General features: G+C 34.8%; 1 non-coding gene across 1 annotated transcript; it reads left to right on the top strand.

The window, feature by feature from the left end:
* Positions 1 to 2,844: 2,844 nt before the first annotated feature.
* Positions 2,845 to 2,951, top strand: LOC136231571 (small nucleolar RNA R71). The gene has a single exon (XR_010689944.1). It is a non-coding gene; the product is annotated as a small nucleolar RNA R71 (small nucleolar RNA).
* The last annotated feature ends 7,388 nt before the right edge of the window (positions 2,952 to 10,339 follow it).

Here is a 10,339-nt window from a genome sequence, read left to right as displayed (position 1 = left end):
TCGGATATTTTATGACCTAAAACAATTCCTTCGTCAACCATGAAATGACATTTTTCCCAATTTAATACTAAATTCGTTTCTTCGCATCTAGAAAGAACTTTATCTAAGTTTTTTAAACATGCATCAAAAGAATCTCCATAAACTGAAAAATCATCCATAAATACTTCCATGATATCTTCGATGAAATCATTAAAAATTGCAGTCATACAACGTTGAAAAGTTGCTGGTGCATTACATAGACCAAAAGGCATTCTCCTATATGCAAATGTTCCATAAGGACATGTGAAGGTTGTTTTATCTTGGTCATCCGGGTAAATATATGTTTGAAAAAATCCGGAATAGCCATCAAGAAAACAATAAAATGCATGACCGGCTATCCTTTCGATCATTTGATCGATGAAAGGTAAAGGAAAATTATCTTTCCTAGTTGCCTTATTTAGGTTCCTCTAATCTATACAAACCCTCCAACCGGTGGTGGTTCGCGTAGGTATTAATTCACCTTCATCATTCCTTACTACAGTTATACCTCCCTTTTTGGGTACACAATGGATTGGACTAGCCCATTCACTATCCGAAATAGGATAAATGATTCCATTGTCTAAAAGTTTAGTAATCTCATTTTTGACTACTTCTTTCATGTTCGGATTTAAACGTCTTTGTCTATCCGCTTTAGGTGGCTTATCTTCTTCTAAGTGAATCCTATGCATTACAATACTAGGATTAATTCCTTTTAAATCTAAAATCTGCCATCCCATACTTCCTATTCTATTTCTAACAACTTCTTTCAATTTTTCTTCTTGATTTTCTGTTAATTTGTTAGAGATGATTATAGGTAGAGTATCACTTCCGCCTAGGAAAGTGTATCTCAGATGGTTTGGTAATTCTTTAAGTTCTAATTTAGGTGGAACTATTACTGAAGGCGGAACTGGTCCATCTTCTCGAATCAAAGGCTCTGGGTCCTTATCTTCTAATTCTTCACCCATTATAGGTTCCATTATTTCTTCTTGATTTTCTGTTAATTTGTTAGAGATGATTATAGGTAGAGTATCACTTCCGCCTAGGAAAGTGTATCTCAGATGGTTTGGTAATTCTTTAAGTTCTAATTTAGGTGGAACTATTACTGAAGGCGGAACTGGTCCATCTTCTCGAATCAAAGGCTCTGGGTCCTTATCTTCTAATTCTTCACCCATTATAGGTTCCATTATTTCTTCTCTTTGAACAATGTCATTAACACATTCTTCAACTAAATCAAGCTTCATACAAGCGAAATCCTCCATAGGATATTTCATTGCTTGATTCATATCGAACTCGATCTTATCGTCACCTATTCTTAAAACTACTTTTCCTTCCGACACATCAACTAGAGCACGTCCCGTGTTTATGAATGGTCTACCAAAGATTAGCGGACAATTAGCATCATAAGCAAAATCTAAGATAACAAAGTCAGTAGGAAAAATAAATTTGTCAACTTTCACTAAAACGACTTCAATTATACCATATGGTCTTTTAGTGGATTGATCCGCTAATTGCAAAACCATATTGGTACGCTTGATGTCTTCTTCTAAACCTAATTTCTCAAAAATAGACAATGGCATCAAGTTTATACTAGCTCCTAAATCACAAAGACAACTTGGGAATTCCATATTTCCCAAAGTACACGGAATGGTAAAGCATCCGGGATCTTTGAGTTTAGTAGGTAATTTGCTTGATACTATCGAACTACATTCTTCAGAAAGTGAAATGGATGAAATTCCTTCCCAACTAATCTTTTTTGAGATTAAATCTTTCAAGCATTTTCCATAGTTAGGAATTTGCGTAATTGCATCCATGAATGTTAAATTTATATGCAAATTTTTAAGTTTATCTAAAAATGATAAAAGTTGTTTATCATGGTCCTTATTTCGGACCCTGTGTGGAAAAGGTGGTTTTGGTACAAAAGGTTTCGGATTAGAGTCAATTGGCGTATCTTTTTGTTTTAATGTATCTTCTTTGGATTTTGGTAAATCATTTCCAGGTAAAGTTGAATTTCCGGGCATTTCCGGACCTAAGTAGTTTTTTCCTGAGCGAAGAGTGATAGCCTTAACATGCTCTTTCGGATTTTCTTCCGTTTGGCTGGGAAGACTTCCTTCTTTGCGGGATGGAATTGATTTAGCAAGTTGTCCAATTTGAACCTCCAAATTATGGATGCTAGATGATTGGTTTTTGATAAGCTGATCGAATTTATTTTCGATCCGTTTAAAACCATCGTCTTGATTACTTACCTTTCCATTCATAGCATCTATAAACTTGTCGATTTTTGAAGATAAAGTGCTAATCGTATCTCTTGTTTGATTTTGATAATTATTTATCCGATATTGATTAGTATTTGCATTATTATTATTATTACCATCTTTCCAGTTAAAGTTAGGATGATTTCTCCATCCAGGATTATAAGTATTAGAATAAGGATTAGTAGTTTGGTTTTGTCATTGGACAAAATTTACCTCTATCTCATTCATACCTTCGTAATCAATGTCTCTCTGGATTGGATCATTATGATCGCATGGTGCCATAAATTTATCAATTTTGTGCGATAAGGCAGAAAATTGGGCTTGTAACATTGCTACAGGATCAAGATTCATTATACCTTTAACCGATGATGTACCTGAGGATGATGGTTTCGCCGTCGGTATATGGCCACGCTCGGCGGGCCACATACTGCTGTTGATTGCCATTTCTTCCAAAAGTTCTATTGCTTGGGCGGACGTCTTCTTCATAAATAACCCTCCAGACATAGCATCTAATGAACCTCTAGTTGTAGGATTTAATCCATTATAGAATGTCTGCATTAAAAGTGCATCTGGCAGTTGGTGGTGTGGGCATAAACGTTGAAGTTCTTTAAAACGTTTCCAAGCTTCATAAAGAGTTTCATTATCATTTTGTGTAAAAGATGTCAACTCTTTGATGACTCTTGCGGTTTTTGCTAAGGGAAAATATTTTTGTAAAAATGCTTGGGCTAATTGGTCCCAAGTTTCAAATGTTGCAGCAGGCATAGAAGTTAACCAAATTTTTGCCTTATCCTTCAAAGTGAAAGGAAAGAGGCGAAGTTTGATTGCTTCGGCTGTTACATCAGTAATTTTAAAAGTGTCACAAATTTCTAAGAAATTTGTCAAATGTGCATTAGGGTTTTCGTTAGGTAGTCCATAAAACGTTACGTTGTTTTGCAACATATTAAGCAAAGCAGGCTTAATTTCAAATTGATTTGCGTTTATACGGGGTCTAACTACACTATTAGTTACACCGGCCATTCCTGGCCTAGCATAATCCATAAGTGTCGGTGGATCGGCCATAATCTCTGGCTGGTCTACTTTGGTTTTTAAGGGTGTTTTGTCTTTGTTTTTGTTGTTTTTGTTGTTTTTCTTAAGTGTTCTTTCAATTTCTGGATCAAAAGGATCTGGTGGCGTGCCCGAATTTCGCAAACTGCGCATGAACTTGAAATTGTTAACGAAAAAACTTATTTTTTGAATCTGTTAATTTCGAACTAGTTAGATTTACTATTAAATGTAAATGAAAAGTGAAAATTGGTTTAATTGAATTTAGGAAATTTGTTTAATTGAATTTGTGAACTTTGAGTATTTGAAAATGCTGGAATAAGATTTTATATTTAGAATAAATCGATTGTTAGAAATGTCTTCTGATTTTAAGGATGAATTTTACAAAACAGGAACATTTAGAACTTTTTAGAAAAACGAATGAATTTATTCATTTGCATTAAGCAAAGAAAACAACTTAAACTTTGTATCAATTATGATGATGAAATAAATGACGGAACCTCTAATTAATTGGCTTTGAACGCGACAAAACCCTTTCGGGATAGTTGCCCTTACTCAAATTAAAACTCTTTCGAGATGATAATTTGCCTAAGTGTTCAACAAAGTTTCCTTGTAATGATTTTGAATTCAAGTGCATATTAATGAAAACACCAGCCTCACTTATATTGGATTGGTTACCATAAGTGCTGCATAACGATTTGTCGAATAGAACGGACTTTATTAGATGAAATATAAATTGATACAAGTTTACAGAGAACAAGGAGCATCGAGTTCTTCGAGGGCGTGCAAGTGAAGGGCTTGATCAGTTCCGCTTCCTTGGGTTTCCTAAGAGGTTGTCAGGCTCAGGGGCGAACACTCTACTCAATCTTCTCGCTGTAACTTCGTAATAGGGATTCGGTCGGCCACTACCATGATGCAAACTAAAACTGGAACAATGTCTAAACGCTACTGAGTTGTAATTAAACTATAAACAATATGTGTACCTCATCTTGTTTTGTACAGAATCTAATTTCTAACTCTCGAAATGTGTTTATTTAGAACTTCGACATAAGTTCTACGCTCTGATTCTATATCTATATTATAACATTTCAATGCCCTTTTTCTCAACATCAACTCTTTATTTATAGATGTTGAAGGGTTGTGTTTGAAGTGATGTATCCGTTGGTTAAGAGTCGTGCCCGTTGTGAAAGGACGTCTTTATCCACTTGAACGAACGCGTTTCTTGGATTTTCAGCATGTGTTAAATGCTCTTTGTAAATTTTCTGCACTTACCGAGGATGGTAATCCGCGGCCGTGAATGACGTAGCATTGAGTTGAGCTTCGGACGAAGGGGAGAAATAGCTATACCACGCGTGTCGCGGCCGCGGGTTGAGGATCCACTGTCGCGGCCCGGTGATTTTTCTCACTTTTTAGCTTTCATTCGTGTCTTCGACTTGGCGCTTTCGATTTACGTCGTCTTTGACTCCTTTTGTAGGGTTTTTCTTCTGTTTTAGATCCTTTTTCGTTCCTATTTGGATTTTACCAAATATTTAGGTACCTTGCAAGAAAGAAAGATATTCGAGAGTAAAAGTAATCTAAACAGATATAAATAACACGAATTTGTAATAAAAATGATGTAAATGTTAATGATATTTTAGGTATATTTTGGGCTTAACAGAAGACCTTGTCTCGAACACAGAATTTTGATAACAGGGGTTTAGCAAGATCAACATCAATACAAACCCTAGCAAATTTACCTCTAATTGCTCCCACCGTAGTTTTATCCACATGATGCACCTTCCCAACCAGACTTCCTATTTTGTTGAGGAAACTTTCACTATAATACTCAATAGGCAGGCCCGGAAACTTAACCCAAGTCAAAATTCTGCTTACCGAGCAATCATGAGGGTTAAAATTAGGAACCCAAGGCCTCAAAGCCAGAACCTGGTTGGAGATAATATATGGCCCTCCATTGACCACAACATTATAATCTTCCACACGAGTAAATTTAACGACATAGTAATCATTCTCTAAATCGGTAATCGTAACTTTACCTTTCTTAGCCGACTGTGCTTGTATCCTCTGGGCGAAATAGTGAAAACTAATTCTCTTCCCACGAAGTGTAACTATTAGGGAGAGTTTCCACTTCTTTCTGAGATCGCACTTTTCTGCTGACGAAAGTCTAATCACCGGACAAAGCGGGTCATCATGTTCACCATCTTCAACATCTGAGTCGGAGAACACCTCTTCATAATCCCCTTCCATCCTAACCTCCTCCATACAAAGTTCCTCCTCCACCACCCCCATAACTGTATCTTTCCACGAGAGTTGCCCTATGCCATTATTCACCACCCTTGATTTGGGAGAAACCGAGTTACCCTGACTCTGAATCCCGCACTCCTCACCAACCCTGTCCGACAATCCATTTATTTCCTTGATATGACCTAAGGCAGCCTGCACAAGAGTCGCCGCCCCAAACTGACCAAACCCCATCTTGCTCGACCTCGCGCCAGCCCCCTCCCTTGACTGCCCAGCAGGATTGCCGACAACCCCTGCGTATGGCCCTGCAGAAGCGCCGACACTCCCAGCGCAGAGCCTAGCCGTATCGCCGGCATCCCCTGCACACAGCCCAGCAGGAGCTCCGGCGCTCCCAATGCCAACCCTAACTCCACTGCCTGCGACAGCGCCGGCACTCACACAAAGCCGCCCCACCCCTTCCGCAGCAGATCCCGCCTGCCCACTGCTGGTGACATTGCCGGCACCCTCAAAAGCCCGCCCCGCCTCATCCGTAGCAGATCCAGCCTGCCCAGGAGGCGCCTTCCCCCCCACATCGGAGATAACCCCTGCCCCAGCCGCTCGCCCGTGCACGGTCCCCTGGCCATCGGATCCCAACGATCCTGCCGCGCCGCCAACACCATCCCCCGATCCCCTTGCATCCTCTCGGCCCCGCACCTCCTTGCCCCCATCCAACCCAACGCCCCAACTATCCAGCCTTCCCACCCTATCCCCGGCGCCCTCCTCCTCTTGATCTGCCCAAGACAAAGCCGACACCACCCCTATTCCTCCACCCGGCTCCCCCCTCTCCCTAAATCTTTCCCTAATCTTTTTCACCATAAACCCTAGAAGAGAGACAAGAGAGAGAGAAGAGAGAAAATTTATACACATGACTGTTAATAACTAGACACATACCTAGATAAAATGAGTGAAAATGGCATGTCATGTAGGATCTCACCAAATGATAAGGTATCACGACAACGGGAAAGCTCTGTGATTACAATCCGAAGATTGAGATGGTGTTTAGTTTAGCTTTTTTGTAGCAGCATTTAGAGGGTGTTTGTTTCAGCTTTTCGGAGCAGCGTTTAGCGTTTCACTCCAAACCGTAGGAAATATAGCGTTTGGTTAGGTTTATATAACCGCAGCGTTTAGCATTTTCTCTGGAAACTGCAGCGTTTTGGAGTGTTTCACGAAAAGCTCCTATTTGGAGCTTTTCATAAACAGTTGTTTGTAGTTAGTTGTTATTGACATAATTATCCTTCTTATTTACACAAAATATATTTATTCTTTGACATTATTTATATTTCTACAACATAATTACTGGAAGAACAATGTTTTATTGCGTTCAATAAATTTTTTATTTTTTATATAGATTATTTTTATTAATTTGTGTAACACATTTTTTATTTTATAATAGGATAATATGCAAAAATACCCCCAATATTTATAGTTATGAGTAATTTTACCCTTAACGTCTAAAATGGTACAATTATACCCTTAATTTTGGCAGCCAAAAGCAATTTTACCCATAACATTAACAAGTTTGGTGAATTTGAGAAATAATTTATTAAACTGTCTTCTTGGTCATGAATATTGTCATCTACACTTCACATGTGCACCATTTTATCATGGTTAGTAACAGATCACAAACATATGATTAGACGTGAATTTTTTTTAAGAAAATAAAAATAACATATTGCCTTTTATACGAGTTGGACAAAAAAAATTCTAATATTTCATCGAATTTCTAAATATTAATTTTCAATTTTGTTATTAAATCACAAAAAAACATGAAATATCTTTTTTAGAACTACTGGTATGTGCAATTGGTGTATAATAAGAAATAAAATATCTATATTTTCTAATAATATTTGAAATCGACTCAACTTACCAATATTAGGGGTAAATTGTTCTTAGCTGCCAGCGTTATGGGTAAAATTGCACCATTTTAGACATTTAGAGTAAAATTATTCCTAGTTGTAAACGTTATGGACATTTTTTCACATTTTTCCTTTTATAATTTCATTGTTGATTAATTTAAAACATGCCCATTTTAGACATTTTAAATCCGAACAGCAACAGCTCAATATAATTTTACCAAACACTAGTAATTAAACAGCTGATAACAAACAGCTAACAGCAACAGCTAACAGCTTACTGCAACTGCAAACAGCAAACAGCAACCGCAACAGCTATTAGCTAACAGCTGAACCAAACAGGGCCTTAACGATTTTATTCCAAAACGCTAGAAATAAAGTGTTCGGTTATGTTTTTAAAGCTATTGATGTTAGCTGTTTTGGAGCAAACAACAACAGTTCACGAAATGCCCCGAGTTAGAGCTTTTAATGAACCAATAGAGCTTTTCACAAATTTTTTGACAAAACTACCCCATCTTTTTTTTCTTCTACAAGTAAACGTTTTGTTTCTCCTAAAAACATACCAAATAAGTAATTCCTAAGTTAACAAGGATATATTTTCCATTTTCACCCTAAATTCAGTTCTATATACTCTATTTTTATTTATATATCTATGTTAGTTTTGAATAATAATAATATAGATATTTATATAGTTATTATTTATAAATTTTTTAAATTTATATTGTATTATTTTAAATGATATAATTATTTAGACTTTTTTTTATCAATGTCCATATAACATATTTATTTATATTGATAAATAACATACTACCTCCGTCCCATAATATAAGTCGTTTTAGAGGTTTTCACACAAATTAAGAAATACAATTAATATTGAATAAAGTTAATAAATTTGCATTGGTTAACTTAAAAAAAATTCTCTCTCATGTCACTATTGGGCAATAAATATTGGAATGTTCAAAAACACATAGATCAATACAAAATAATTGATGTTTGGATCAAAAAACTAAACTAAAAGTTCTTGGAAAACCAAAACGACTTATATTTTGGAAAAAAATTCACTTTCTAAAACGACTTATATTATGGGACGGAGGGAGTATCTATATTAATATTTTCACATATTAAAAACAACAACTTTTTATAAGTTTACTGAACACTAATTATCAACCAACTAACAACTAACGACCACTAGATAACAACAAATAGTTTACTACAACAGTTAACAACAATAAGTAGCAACAACAGTTATCAGCTAATAGGTGGATCAAACAAACAAGAGATCCTCTAGTGCTTACCTTTATGAACCAGTTAGCATTTTTGCCAAAACCAGTTAGTTGGATCAAAATTTTGTCATATAATTTGGTAACATTTTTCCTTGAAATATTTCTATAAGTGACATTTAATCCATTTTGGATGGAAAATTAATAGATTTGTTAATTTTTTTGTCACATGACACTATTTTTGACACGTGATATATACACATGGTAATTGATTTAATTTATTACCATATAGAGCGAGAGTGATATGAGTTTATTGGAAATTGAGTAAAATATGGTAGTGGATAGAACAGAGTGGAGGGAGAGAATTTGTGTTGCTGACACGACTTGATTTCACGGTTTTATATGATGGTTCATGTTAGCCGACCCCGAATCATTTCGAGACTAAGGCTTTGTTGTTGTTGTTGTATAGATTTAATACGTAGATAAATAAGGAATGAATTTTTTTTCTTATTTATCAACATATTAAGTCTATATATATAAAAAAAATTATTGATAAATTTTTTAACAAATCAGTTAGTTTTTTTTATGCAAAATGAGTTAAATATCACTTATGGAAATACTTGAAGCGGCAAATGTTATCAAATAATAACACATTAGTTAAATGATAAAAAATTTAGATATCATATGAGCCAAATAAGAGTTTAATCCATGATTTAAAGAATTGAGAAACATGTTTTTGATTTTGGATAAGCAATTGTATTTAGTGAACATAATAATGCATACAATATAATTATTAATAAAATATTGTTTTATTTATCATGTATTGAAATATATTTTAAATTTTTTAAATAATTTTTTTTTATTAAAAGTATCTTTATTTATTATTGGGATAAAGTACCAAAATAGGTCTATAGTTTTTGAGTAAGTATCAATTTAAGTTTCACGTACAAAATAGCACCAATATAGGCTTAATGTTTAAAAAAGAGCATTAATTTAGGCTTCGGTAGCAGATTGGACACGTCATTCCTACACATGTCTCGTTCTATTATTGATGTTTAAATTGATACTCTTTTTTAAACATTAAACCTATATTGACATTATTTTGTACATTGAATCTAAATTAATATTTCATTAAAAGCCATAGATACCTAATCCCTTTATTATTTCATTCGGAGTCCCTAAATTATTAGGTTGGGTCGTGGTAGTAGTGCATGCATAAGCATAAGCATAAGAATAAGCATAATGAATTTGATTAGGCAGTTCTTCTTATCCAGATGATGAATTCAGATGGGATCTCTTCTCTTACCGTATTATTTTCAATTTTTAATATTGACCCCACGCCTACATCCATCCATCTACTGTCTTTACGCTTATCTTAATGGACATTATTTGGATCTACTTTTTTAATTACTTAACTATTCCTTCAAATGTCCACATCACCATTTCACATTATTTCAACTTCTAGAACCAAAACACAACAAAAAAATCTACACAGATATGGAATGATGCCTATTTTTTTTTGTTATTAATTTCTTATAAATATATTAATCAAACACTAAATAATCTATATAGTTTATTAAAAGAAATTGTGATTAATTTATATGTAGTATATTTAATTTTTTTTTTTTGCATTTTTTAATAGAATTTTTGTAATTTTTTTATAATACGTTAAATATTT

This window comes from Euphorbia lathyris, chromosome 5 (genome assembly GCF_963576675.1).
Source record: "Euphorbia lathyris chromosome 5, ddEupLath1.1, whole genome shotgun sequence".
NCBI classification, from domain to species: Eukaryota; Viridiplantae; Streptophyta; class Magnoliopsida; order Malpighiales; family Euphorbiaceae; genus Euphorbia; species Euphorbia lathyris.
The sequence above is the reverse complement of the archived record's forward strand: the minus strand, read 5'-3'. Positions and strand labels throughout refer to the sequence as shown.